The sequence below is a fragment of the Coffea arabica genome, chromosome 6e (assembly GCF_036785885.1).
Source record: "Coffea arabica cultivar ET-39 chromosome 6e, Coffea Arabica ET-39 HiFi, whole genome shotgun sequence".
NCBI classification, from domain to species: domain Eukaryota; kingdom Viridiplantae; phylum Streptophyta; class Magnoliopsida; order Gentianales; family Rubiaceae; genus Coffea; species Coffea arabica.
The window spans coordinates 51,968,866-51,983,000 of record NC_092321.1 but is presented as its reverse complement, the minus strand read 5'-3'; the positions used below and the strand labels follow the sequence as shown (position 1 = coordinate 51,983,000).

General features: G+C 32.9%; 1 pseudogene; it reads left to right on the top strand.

The window, feature by feature from the left end:
* Positions 1-1,821: 1,821 nt before the first annotated feature.
* On the top strand, positions 1,822-9,503 carry LOC113693262 (protein DETOXIFICATION 27-like; annotated as a pseudogene).
* Positions 9,504-14,135: the final 4,632 nt, after the last annotated feature.

Here is a 14,135-nt window from a genome sequence, read left to right as displayed (position 1 = left end):
TTGACTTGCATTCATCTCTAAAATTTTCTAAAAATTTCACCAGTGGATATAAATGTATTCGTTTGATCCGATGGTGATTCAGTCATCTTCGAGTTCTCCCTTGGTCCATTTGGACCCACTCCCTCTCCTTTAGTATAGAGTAGGAATAGGAGTAAAATAGAAAAGTTATCGCGTCGACAAAAAAAAAGACTACCTAGCATCCATCGAGGGCACGATAATTGGTACAACAGAGGTGTTTTCTGAATTTTTTTGGTTGTTACTTTTGCATTGGTCTAGCATTTGCTTGGTTTGTAGTCATGTACAAAGTCTGCTGTGTTCAGAAAAAATACCATACGGGCTGTGTTGAGTTTCAAAATCTAAAGGAACATTGGTCTTCCCTGATCCAGTTGCTATGAACACGATTTTTCGGTCAATTCAAATTGGTAAATAGAAACTTGATTTGTTGCTTTTTGGATTAAAAAGAAAAAAAGTCAACAAAAAGAGGAGATTCACCCCATTCCAAGGCCAAGACATGTCATTTGCAAGATTATTCGGTGTTTCAGCTAGCAACGAAGCTCGAACCCGAGCGCTTTTAATAAAAGCGGGCGTTGGAACAATTTTTTTTTTTTTTTTTGGTTACCTCTCATTCCTCGCCATACCTTTCCCACGCTGTCAATACAAGGGTGCATTGGAACAATTTTTTCGTTTTCTACGGAAGGGAATTGTAATTTCAAAACTTTTCTGGCTTTTGATTATTTCATTTGTAATTATTAACGTTAATTAACATTATTAACTCTTACCAATTCCTTACATATAAATAGTCTAATTTAAGATGATAAACCATATTTATTTAATATTTGACCAATAAACTATACAATTACGTTGGTGTTGAAGGGTTCTTTCGAAAGTTAGGCCTTGTCATGACTTGAGTCCAAAGTTGGTCCAAGTAACTTTTTGTCCCGAAATTTCCTAACCCAAAATAATTAATCCAAGTTACTATGTAGTCATTAGACCCAAGCTCTTAAGCCCGTCCCATTCCCTTTCCACTTCAGATGTGGGATACTACAGGGCTAATGGCCAACTTCATCCTTGAGCATTTTCTGATTTAGTTTCTAGACTTTAGTTTTGGCCAATATGGTTCTTACACTAAATTTCCAAGTCCAATTAACACTCTTTACGAAGGCACAATCATTTAAAATCTTCCCTACCAGCCTTTTCACCTATCTCTATTATCTCCTCTCAGTTTTCCAAATACCCCACCACTGTGTTGCCCACCTCTCCAATCCAAACCCACCACCCTTCCCACTCTGCAGCCACCATCCTGTCGCCCTTTCCCCTCCCCTCTTCTTTGCCTTCATCAGACTGCTATCAAAGTTTCCAAATTACCCTTTCTTGGTTGATAAAGTAGGAGCATAGCCGATTTTAGGCAGCAGTGCTATAGTAAAGGGATTTTATTGGACTTGAAAATTAAGTTTAAGGACCATATTTGCCAAAACTAAAGTTTAGAGACTACATTGGCATTAGCAAAAATGTGACGTAATTGCCTATTTTCCATAAATCTTATAACTGTTACCAAATATTTTTGCTAATTGAGTAGATTGATATTCTATTTCCATAGAGAGATTATTTCCTTCGTTTTACTTAGGTAACTCAGAAGTAGGGTCCAAGAATAGTCTCTTTCACTTCCAAGATTGTCTTTCTGTTAAGGAAGTGATGGAGAGAAAATGGCCACTTCTACATAAATTTATCAGCTTCCTTTTTTGTAACATTATTGTTTCCTACCTTCCAATCTATGGCTAACATATAAATCTACGCCAATGTAGGCATATAAAAGTATACTACATGGTTTCTTCCGACGCCTCAAACCTTGACCTATTAGTCATGAATCAAGAATTAGCAATCAACCGGTCCATGTTTCGAATTTTCGCATCAATTCTTAGCAAATTACCTTCTTGTTCTTGTTACTGATTCCAGATTGTTTGCCGCCCAAAACTTCCCATCTTCTTTCGCTTTAATTTGCTATTAAATATCAATTATGGCCACAATGGTAGAGGCTGCTAGCATACCATTACTAGAAATTCATGGGATTGAAAATTTCCAAGGAAGATTTGGGTTGAATCAAAGAAGCTTTGGTGCATTGTTGGTCCTGCCATTTTCAGTCTTCTTGCTTCCTACACCATGTTTGTCATCACCCTAGCCTCTGCTGGCCACCTTGGAAACATTGAACTCGCTGCGATGTCTCTGGCCGGCAATGTCATTGTTGCCCTCGATTTTGGATTCATGGTAATGGTAAACTCAGACTCTGCCCCCCCCCCCCCCCCCTCTCTACCAAAACCTCACAAAAAAACCCTTTTTCCCGGTTTAACCAAGCATAATGTGAGAAAATGTTACTAATGGGATTTCACGTGGTTTCTATCAAAATTCGAATAATTTGAACCAAAAGCATGTCACGTATATATACATATATTGTGGATATAATTTTGTCACAAATTTCAGAAAGTGTGTATAAAAATCTTACTATGAATTTTTGTTTAGTAGCATGAGTGTTGAATGCGATGGTTAATTTTGACCATTTGAGTGTAAACTGATTTACACGTCAAGTTTAGTAGTTAATATTCATCATTAAATCACCAATCTTTTTTAATATCGTCATCACTAATCGGTATTACAATTTTAACTTAAATATTATCATCTTGTTCTTTATAAGAATTTTTTTTTTTGCTTTTTTGCTGTTCTAAAAAATAATATGTTTGTTGCATCTCAGCAAATAGGATTTATACTTGTAAAAGGAGATTGGCTTATTTATTTTTAAATATAATTCCTTGACATAGTGCAACAATTTGAGATACATCCCTGCTTGTTTTATTAAGCTCTGAAGATAATAGATACAAGAATGTAATTATTTAGACTAACAATTATGCACAATTTATACGCTCCTTTTTTTTTTTTGGTGGGGTGCTAAAGGAGGTACTTTAACTTCTTTATTTGATATCATCCAATGCACATTATTTAACGTAACAAGCAATTTAACTTAACTATACACTGTTCATAACATAAACAATTTTCTCAGGACGAAAAGTTCCTGATCTATCTGAGGGTATGACTAACTTGAAATTTTTTTTCTAATATAAATAATTAGTCTCCATCCATAAAAAAAAACACAATGTTCATGATCTGAGATAAATTGTAGTTCTTTTACAATATTAAATAGTTAAGGGTTTAAGTTCCTGTCTAATGTTGTTTCTAACATGTTAATAAGTCCTTCTATCTAAATATCACAAGCACATAAAAATCGTCAACCATAATATCGCAAAAAGAAATTTTTTTTGGTTTTATTCCATTCTTTTTTTATTTTTTTTGGTTTATTTATTCTACTTCTTCTGATTTATTTCCAGTTGGGAATGGCTAGTGCATTGGAAACTCTATGCGGACAAGCGTTTGGGGCAAAAAACTATCCCATGTTAGGCATATATCTGCAGCGTTCTTGGGTAGTTCTTTTCTTGTGTTGTGTGGTTACATGATTGCCTTTGTATATCTTCACAACGCCGATTTTGAAGCTTTTGGGGCAGCCCCAAAATGTGGCTGAGCTCTCTGGGATTGTGTGTTTGTGTTTTATTCCGCTTCATTTCAGCTTCGCCTTTCAGTTTCCCCTCCAGAGGTTTCTGCAGAGCCAGCTGAAAAATAGTGTGATTGCCTGGGTGCAGTTTTTGGCTCTGATCCTGCATTTGCTGTTGAATTGGTTAGTGGCTGTTGGTTTTAGACCAAAATAAATCATATAAGTAACAATAATTTCTCTAATAAAATTTAACAAATAAATTAACAAAAATTCATACCTCAATATTGCATTAAAAATGCAAATAATTGTTCCATAAAAATGTTAATTTGGCATGGGTTGAGGCGCGGACCAAGTCGCTCTCTTTAAGACGATTCGCGCCCCTACGGAGTATCCTCCGGTATAGTAGGTCTCAGCACGTCGCCTCCTAGATACAACAGCCCAGCCTTTTGCACACTGTAGTATACTCCAATCTACACTATTGGAGCAAGACAGAAACCTCACACTAACACTGTTCTTTGCCCTATGAACTCTTGTAGTAGTGGAGGAAAAATAGAAGGTAGTATAGAGATAGCAAAGTATATATTTGGTTTGGTTGATAAATGCCTTATATAGAGGCTAAGAAATTAGGAATATTAGAATTCCAACATTAATAGGAATTAACACCTCATATTTCAGTTACAAATGGAAAAGTCTAGATTCATTGTATAACGGTAAAAAATTACTAAAAGAATTCATAAAACCTAATCATTATATAAGTTACAAAAACAAGACATAAATCTCATAAGTTACACATTTAAATGTTTCAATTTGTAACTGAAAATTTATTTAAAGAATTTGTCATTTATTTAATTTGAATTCAAAATAAATATGCGATATTTTTTTATTAAAATATCCAACAGTGGTGATCAAGCTTCAGCTTGGATTGGCAGGAATAGCCCTTGCTTTGAGCTTTTCTTGGTGGATTGTAGTGTTTGGTTTCCTTGGTTATAGAATTTGTGGTGCCTGCCATCATACATGGACAGGCTTCTCTTTTGAAGCATTTTCGGGTCTCTGGCAATTTCTTCAACTTTCCGTTTCTTGTGGCGTAATGATATGGTAATACTCAAATCTTTTGATTTTGTTTTAGATTACTTTTATTGTCTGGCCAAAAGTTGTGGAAGGAATGTTAGAAAAAATTATTTTATGGATCTTTATTTGGGCAGTTAAAGCAAAAATAATTTTTATAAAGATAAAAATGAAAATTTATATAAAGTTGAAACAAATGTTTACACCAAACTCTCTCCTCATTATCGCTGCCTTGTATGAAAATTTCAGTTTCTTACTCCGCCACTAGTTATAATTCTTATGATCCTCATTCTCATTTATCATTATTAAAGGAAAAAGGAAGTTTGCAATTTTTTTTCTTACTTCAATTTGATTGTTGAATGGAACAGCTTGGAGAATTGGTATTTCCAAATACTAATACTAATTACAGGACATGTTGCCAACATAGAAGTAGCTTTTGATGCTTTATCTATATGGTAAGGAAATTCCGCTAAGCTTTCACAAAGTCATGTTTGCTAAATTCAATTCTTGGTGGCTGCATTTGCAACGAAACATGTTTATTGATACAAAATATGTTTAGGAACCATCATTTACATTGTTTTTAATCTCAATTTTCAGCATGAATATCAATGAGTGGGAGAGCATGATTCCAATTGGATTCTTCACAGGAACAGGGTACTCTTAATTGCCATTTTTTATTGGGATAATTTCAGAAACCTCCCTCGAGGTTTTTGACAATTTCACTCAGCTCCCCTTAGGTTTACATAATTACATTGATCTCCCTTGGTGCAACAAAATTACTAGAATGTCCTTCATTTAATTAGTTGATTCATAAAGAAAAATACCATACCACTACAATCAGCAAAACATTCCCAATTGTCGTATAATCTGTAGTCGCCGCCTTTCACCTCTCTCTCTAACTCCTCTCCTTCATCTCATATTATGTATCACTAGATTCATAGCCACCACCTAAACCACCATACTCACCACCATTCCCTCTCATTTCCAATTTCTATTCCAAATTCTGCTATCTCTTTGTTCTTATTTTATTACTTGATTCCTTTCTTTCTTCACATTCTATTGCAAATATTAGCAAATGCTGATTCAATAGAGAGCAAAGAACAAAAAAAAGGATTTCTTCATTATCAAATTAAATAAGGAGAGGATGGCAAATATAAAGAATCAATTTGAAACCAATAGCTGAAAGTAAGAGGGACTGGATGATTGGTATATTGTTGTGTCTATTTATTCAAAAATTTTATTAGATATCCATAAAAATATCTAATAGATATCCATAACTGTATTTGTTGCCGAAAAAATGAAAAACAAAAATGAAAAATGCATCTTTCTATTTTTGATTTGCTACTATGAACAGTGGTTTTTTTTTTTTAATGGAGATAGGATTAGTCCTAATTGAGGTTTATGGAGTAATAATGGATTATTCTTTGGGTCATGGTGACATTGCTCCTAGTATCCATGTAGGTGGTGATGGGTTAGATTAGCTATTGCTAGTGGGTTGAGAAAGTTGCAGGTAAGCTTTTAGGTTTTTTTAAGTGGGGTTATATTTGAGCTCATAGTTTTTAGTGAAAGCCTTTGGGAAGCAAAATGATCCTAAATCTGCAAATATTGTTAAAATCACTTGAAATGGAGACTGAGTTATAAATGATAGTTTGTTCGATTGGCTTGGTATGGTGGCATGTTTGTGGTAGTTTTAGAAAAAGAAAATGTGCGTGATTAAACTAACTTTTTCTCTTTGTTGTTATGTCAATAAGGGTATATTAGGATTTTTGAAGAGAAATGTAGCACATTAGGTCTATATAGTTACCTAAACAGTAAAAGTAGGGGAGGTAAGTGTAATTTTAAAACTTAAGGGGAGGTGACTGCAATTGTTATAAACCTGAGGAGAGGTTTGTGAAATTATCCCTTTTTTATTTTGTTTTTGTGATTTTTGATCCACCAAATAAAAGCTACAAATCAATAGAATAATTTTTTTTTCAATTTTGGTTTGCACAGAGTTAGAGTTGCAAATGATCTAGGAGCAGGCAATGGAAAAAAGCCAAGTTTGCTACTATAGTAGCAGTGACAGAATCAATAGCAGTTGGTCAATTTTACTGGTTACAAATAAGATTATTCCACAATGAAATGGCATTAATATTCACAACCGGCAATCCATTGCTGGAAGAAGTAAACAAGCTATTACTACTCCTGGCTTTCACAGTTCTCCTCAATAGTGTTCAACCAGTTCTTTCTGGTAAACTATATCATACTCATGGGAAAAAATGTCATCAGTTTCTTCATTTTAATCTGATCTTAATTTGTCAAAAATAAATAAAAATAAATTTCTTGTAACCATACAAGGAGTTGCTGTTGGATCTGGATGGCAATCACACGTGGCATACATAAATTTGGGTTGCTATTATTTGGTTGGAGTACCACTTGGAGTATTGACGGGTTGGTTTTCAAGCAAGGAGTAATGGTAATTTTTCTTGGGCAATATTACAATTTTTCTCATTTGAATGATGACCAATGAGTGAAGAATATAGAAAAAAATTTTGCTACTTAAATGAACAGGTTATCTTATTAAGTAAACCTTATATATACTGATAGTATACACTACCACCATTGGATCCATGACATATGTGCAAAAATTGAATTTTATATTCAAATTTTGTATAGTTGTCATTTATCTAACGTTGACAGTATATACACTGTCAGGGTACGAAATATTAAACCTATCTTATTTTATTGATACTTTTGTGTAGGGAATCTGGGTAGGAATGATTTTTGGTGGAACTGCAATTCAAACTATAATATTGGCCATCATTATCATTAGATGCAACTGGGAAAAGGAGGTATGAATACTTTAATATTATTTAACAAATTCATCTCTTATAAATTTCCTACAAGAAAAAATAATTTGATTGATCTTTTACCTAAGTACCTTTATTAAAGAATCTCTTTTTTTTCTTATTTTATTACTTGATTCCTTTCTTTCGTCACATTCTATTGCAAATATTAGCAAATGCTGATTCAATAGAGAGCAAAGAATAGAAAAAATAATTTCTTCATTATGAAATTAAATAAGGAGAGGATGGCAAATATAAAGAATAAATTTGAAACCAATAGCTGAAAGTAAGAGGGACCGGATGATTGGTATATTGTTGTGTCTATTTATTCAAAAAAATTTATTAGATATCCATAAGAATATTTAATAGATATCCATAACTGCATTTGTTGCCAAAAAAATGAAAAACAAAAATGAAAAATGCATCTTTCTGTTTTAGATTTGCTACTGAATAGTGGTTTTTTTTTCATGGAGATAGGATTAGTCTCCAATGGAGATGATGGAGTAATAATGGGTTATTCTTTGGGTCAAGGTGGCATTGCTCCTACTATCCATATAGATGGTGATGGGCTAGATTAGCTATTTCTAGTGGGTTGAGAATGTTGTAGGTAAGCTTTTAGGTTTTTTAAGTGGGGTTATATTTGTGAGGACTCGAATTTTTACTTATTTTAATCTTATTTTAATGGTTTAATTAATTATTAATTATTTATAATTAATATTTTTATATATTATATAATTATATTTCTATATTTATATTATAACATTTGTATAACTATATTTAATTATATATATAATATTTAATTTAATTAGTTACAAACTTATAATAATGATATTATTAGTTATATGTATTATATAATGTATATTAATCTATGTAATATAATTGATATTATCAATTATATTAATAATTATACATGTTTACTAATAGAAATTATTAATTAGTTATACTAAATTTACTAATATATTTATACTAATATATTTAATTAGTGAAAATTTCTTATATCTCATTTACAAAGAACCAACGAACCAAACATCAACTATAGTAATGGTATACAATTCTGGCACTGAACCAAACAAATATATTGTAATGATTGATTCCATTCCAAATCCAGGATGAATGATTCCGAATCCGAATCCGAATCCGATTCTAACATGCGAACCAAACGCCACCTAATAAGATTATTCCACAATGAAATGGCATTAATATTCACAATGAGCAATCCATTGCTGGAAGAAGTTAACAAGCTATCACTACTCCTGGCTTTCACAGTTCTCCTCAATAGTGTTCAACCAGTTCTTTCTGGTAAACTATATCATACTCATGGGAAAAAGTGTCATCAGTTTCTTAATTTTAATCTGATCTTAATTTGTCAAAAATAAATAAAAATAAATTTCTTGTAACCATATAGGAGTTGCTGTTGGATCTGGATGGCAATCACATGTGGCATACATAAATTTGGGTTGCTATTATTTGGTTGGAGTACCACTTGGAGTATTGATGAGTTGGGTTTTCAAGCAAGGAGTAATGGTAATTTTTCTTGGGCAATATTACAATTTTTCTCATTTGAATGATGAACAATGAGTGAAGAATATAAGAAAAAAAAAAAAGAAACTTTCTGCTTAAATAAACATATTATCTTATTGAGTAAACCTTATATACACTGATAGCATACACTACTACCATTGGATCCATGACATATGTGCAAAAGTTAAATTTTATATTCAAATTTTGTATAGTTATTATTTATCCAACGTTGACAGTGTATACACTGTCAGGATACGAAAGATTAAACCTATCTTATTTTATTGATACTTTTGTGTAGGGAATCTGGGCAGGAATGATTTTTGGTGGAACTGCAATTCAAACTGTAATATTGGCCATCATTACCATTAGATGCAACTGGGAAAAGGAGGTATGAATACTTTAATTTAATTTGACAAATTCATCTCTTATAAATTTCCAACAAGAAGAAAATAATTTGATTGATCTTTTACCTAAGTACCTTTACTATTGAATTTTCACAGGCAATCAAGGCAAGTATGCATGTCCAGAAATGGGCAGATATAAGTGCCAAAAGTTGATTTAACACATACAAAGAGTACTCAAAAATTAGATTCACTGGCTAAAGAATATTAGTTAATTTGAAAGAAGCAAAAATGCAGCTCGACAAGGGATGCCAAGTGAGAAATTTTTACTGTACCAATTTGAGAAGTGAAAGAAACCCTTTGAGTCATCTATAGTAGAATTTTTTTTTCATTTTTTTTGGCGAATCTGCAACAAAAATTTTGTTGGGTGAAAAAAAAAAGTAACTTGATGAAACTAGAATGCAAAAGCTTTTGCCATTATTTTTATCAGAAATCAAATGCATTACAAGTTCTTTTATATGGAATAGTTCAACCACAATTATACAGAGGTGTGAAAAAAATCTTGAACTAGTTGTGAGTATTTGTACTAGGGATAATTTTAGTAACTTCCCCTAAAATTTTTGACAGTATCACTTAACCACCTTGAAGTTTTAAAAAATCACTTGCATCCCATATTTTTAAATTTTTGTAACATTTTCAGCTCAATTTAAAATATGTGACTAAAATACTCATTTTAATAAAGAGAAGATAAAAGCTTTCCGACATTGCACTTTTGTTGCCCTACTATTTTACAAAATTGAAAGCAGATTATTCGAAAGTAAACAAAAATAGAAAACATGAGCATGAAGAGAAAAAAATATAACAACTACAATCATAAACAACATGCTTTTTAAAGTACAAACACAAATAATAAAAGTTCACTCAAGATGTTTTCAAATTACAAAAGATTTTTTTTTCTTTAGGGATTTCTTTCTTTTTTGGTAAATCCATAGGAAAATTTTTGTTGGGTTAAAAAAAAAGTAGTAGTTTGATGAAACTAAGAATGCAAAAGATTATACAAAGGCGTGAAGAAATCCTAAAGTAGCTGTGCATATTTGTAGTTTAGTAGCTGTGCGTATTTATAGTTTTGTACTAGTTATAATTTCAGAAACTTCTCCTGAACTTTTTGATAATATCATTTAATCCTTCTAAAGTTTAAAAAAATCACTTGTGTCCCATATTTTTAAAGTTTTGTAACATTTTCAACCCAATTCAAAATATATGATTAAAATAATCATTTTAGGAAAGAGAAGATAAGTTCTTTCCAACATTGACCTTTTGACCATATATGTGGTATTTGGGTGTCTTCTCAATTTTTGCACAATATCTCCATATGTCCTTATATTGCTGCTCTGCATTTCCTTGAATCTCCTTTTTAGCAATTGCCCTTGCATTGTATGCCACCCATTTCGAAATTTCTGCTTTGAAGTCATTATCAACTGTTTGTCTCAATAGCCTTGGAGGCATTTCAACATTGCATCTAAACCTCTCCATGTACTTGTTTGCAAGCCACTTGGCAGAAATATTCTTGTTCTTCCATGCATGCTAATAGTTTGTGTGCTAATTATTCATGGTCTTAACAACCAAATCATCTGTCCCAAGAGCAGTCTCAACCGATGCATAAACAAACCATTGGCAAGGAGGCTTCCATTTTGCTCTAAACATTTTTTTTTTCATTTGTGTATGGCTTTACTGGTTTTCCTTTCATGACGGAATATGTTCTTACAGCTAATTTTAGCTGTTCAGCTGATTCAAACTTCATTCCTATGTGAAACTCAAAATTAGGGTCTTTCAGATCTCTTTCCGGATTGAAGTCAACATACCTATTCTTCCAGTCATCAATATTCTCTTCATCCGAGGAGCTAGCATCACTGTGCAACTCAGTGACCATTGTATCTTCCTCTAATGCATGGACATCAGCTACATGGGGGTCTACCTCTTCACTATGTGTTGTAGAGGTGTTTCTTCTCCTTCTAACTTGCTTCTTCTTCAGAGATTGATGGTTTCTAGTTTCCAAATGTATAGGTTGTTCTTCATTTGTCTCAAGGTGCTGCTAATGTTCGAATTCAGTTTCAACTCCTGATTGTTGTGACAACTGATCCACCCCTATTGGTTGCTGTTGTGAGCATTACTTATCTACAACTGATCCTTGCTGTTGTGAATCATCATTAGAAGTGGGATACTGCTTTGAAGATCTAGGTTGTTCTGGATTAGAAGAATCGAATGCCTCATGATCTACACTAGATTTTGGACCCTCAACAATCAATTCTTCCAACATTTCTTCATCTCTATAGAAATCCCAATCATTACTAAAGCGACCACAGTCTCTATCCGAATCAGTATCAGTCTCACTTGCCCATATACATTTCCTCTATCATTTTCTCTATCATTTTCATCCCCATCATCCCCATTATTCATGGAATTCTCTCTATAACAGTTCCTAGCATCTATCCTGTCAAACAATTTTGTCAATGGCACTAGTTCAAAGCTAGATTCCCTAATAACATTTCCATTTTCATCAAGTTCCTCAATGGTGAGTCCAGGTTTTTTAATCAGTTCCAGATCAGAAGGAAGGGATTTCGTGGCCATCCTCTTGATTTCATTTTTTGTCTTGTGGTCACAGTACACCTCCATGATTTTATGCTTATAAGCCCAGTTGCAAAATGCATTAATGGCTTTATCAATAGATAATTCCTTCAACCCACTTCAAAAATCTTTTCCAGGCTCAAGATAGTAATACACAATACATCCGTAATGCCCTAATTTATCCACCATGTAGTTTATTTCATGCACAGACATTGTTTTCGCATCATATAGATCAACATAATCAACTTGCCCATCAATGTATTTGTAATTTTTCCAATTGAATTTACCCCCATGATACATTTGTATGGTGAAAAGAGAAGAATTTGGCACTGCATGCTATATGATTAGTTAGAAAAATTAAAATTTCAGTCAACCCTAGTAAATCCAAAATGAATGAATGAATTATTATTAACCCCTTAAGCTAGCATTAAGAATACTTTAATCAGTGTACTATATATAGTTATATACTTTTTTCCAAAAAGCCAAAACAACGGTAAAAGGTAGGACCATGTAGGAAAGGAACAATCTATTCTGAACCACTATAACTAAACAATAATCATCTTCCTATGACTCTTAATTAACACTAATAACCATACATACATTACTCAAAGTTAGGGATTTTAAACTTTACCGTATGCTCTGGACGGATCAAAATGCTGGCCCCTTGGTCTAATCACCCAATCCATTGTTCCAGGAAATGAAGATCCTGTTTGTCAACCCCTCCTGTTGATTCTCAATCCCTTCTTTCACTTCGTTGTTTCATTTTTTTTTCATTTCTCAAATGTTTGATGTTTGGGTTTAAGCAATAATAGAAGGAAGTCGAAGAACCAGATCCATAGCAGAGGAAGAAGTGGTACAAGTGCTCTTTTCAACTTCCTAAATTGTCCCTTTCTTTTGTCTTGAAAATCGTGCGGGTAGTCAGATCGGCAAACTTAATAACTAAATCTAACATAATGATCTCGAGCCTTAACTTTATACATTTTTGTGGTCAAAATCAGACTTTTAATAGTTCAGTAGGCAAAACTCAACCATCACTACAAGAAAATTGGTCATCAGTGACAACTTTTCTCTGTGACGAAAAAAAGTTGTCACAAAAGTGGATCCTTTATTGACGACTTTCTAACTCGTCACAAACCTCTAATGGGAGCCAACTCATTTGTGACGACTTAGAAAAGTTGTCACTAGTAAATTCCCGCCAACATTTAGCAAGAGCGCGGGAGTGTTTAGAACACACAATAGTGACGACATTAAGAGCATCATCACTATTGCTTGGCCTATTTACGGACGAGTTTTTGTTGTCGTCACTGATCACTAAAAAAAAAGTTACTAGTGACAACATTTTGTAGTGATGACAATAAGTTGTCACAAAAGGAGCTTCTTTAGTCGCGACACCTAAAGTTGTCACAATTGCATCAAAGCAACTAAATGTTTAGTGACGACCCGTTATTTTCGTCACAAACTACACCGCAAGAAATATGGTCATTAGTGACAACATTTTTTAGTAACGACAAAAGTCGTCACAAAACGTGGTTGTTTAGTGACGACAAGGAGAGTTGTCATAATTGCTCAAAGCAACTAAGTCTTCAGTGACGACCTTGAAAAAGTTGTCACTAAAATGATCTATATAGTGACAACTTCTAATATCGTCACTGTCACTCTACCGATTCGGATTTAGTGACAAGAATTAATCGTCACTGTTTAAAGTACTTATTTCTAAGTCACTTTCATTAATTCTACTGTGCCACCCTAACTTTTGTAATTTAATCCCAAATGTTGTAAAAAATTCCATTGATTCCATTATGATACCTTAACTTTTACAATTTAGCCCTATATGTAGTACACCGATTTCTTTAATTCTATTATTACTCCCTAACTTTTGTAATTTAGCCCCATATGTAATTCACCAATTTCATTAATTCTACTATGGCACTCTAACTTTTGCAATTTAACCCCCATATGTAATACACCAATTTTATTATTTCTATTATGGCACCCTAGCTTTTACAATTTAGCCCCTATTTTTTTATTAGGAAATTGCGAATGGTATCTTGATAAACTATGCATAAATATTTTATAATTTTCTTAAATTTAAGTAATAATTTGTTATGAACTCTAAAGATATATCTTTCATTACAATAGTTATAAGGCAAGCAGGTCTTTTTATCAATGGAATAAGAAATTTATGCCAGATTTATCCTTTGTACTACATGCCAAGTAGTATTA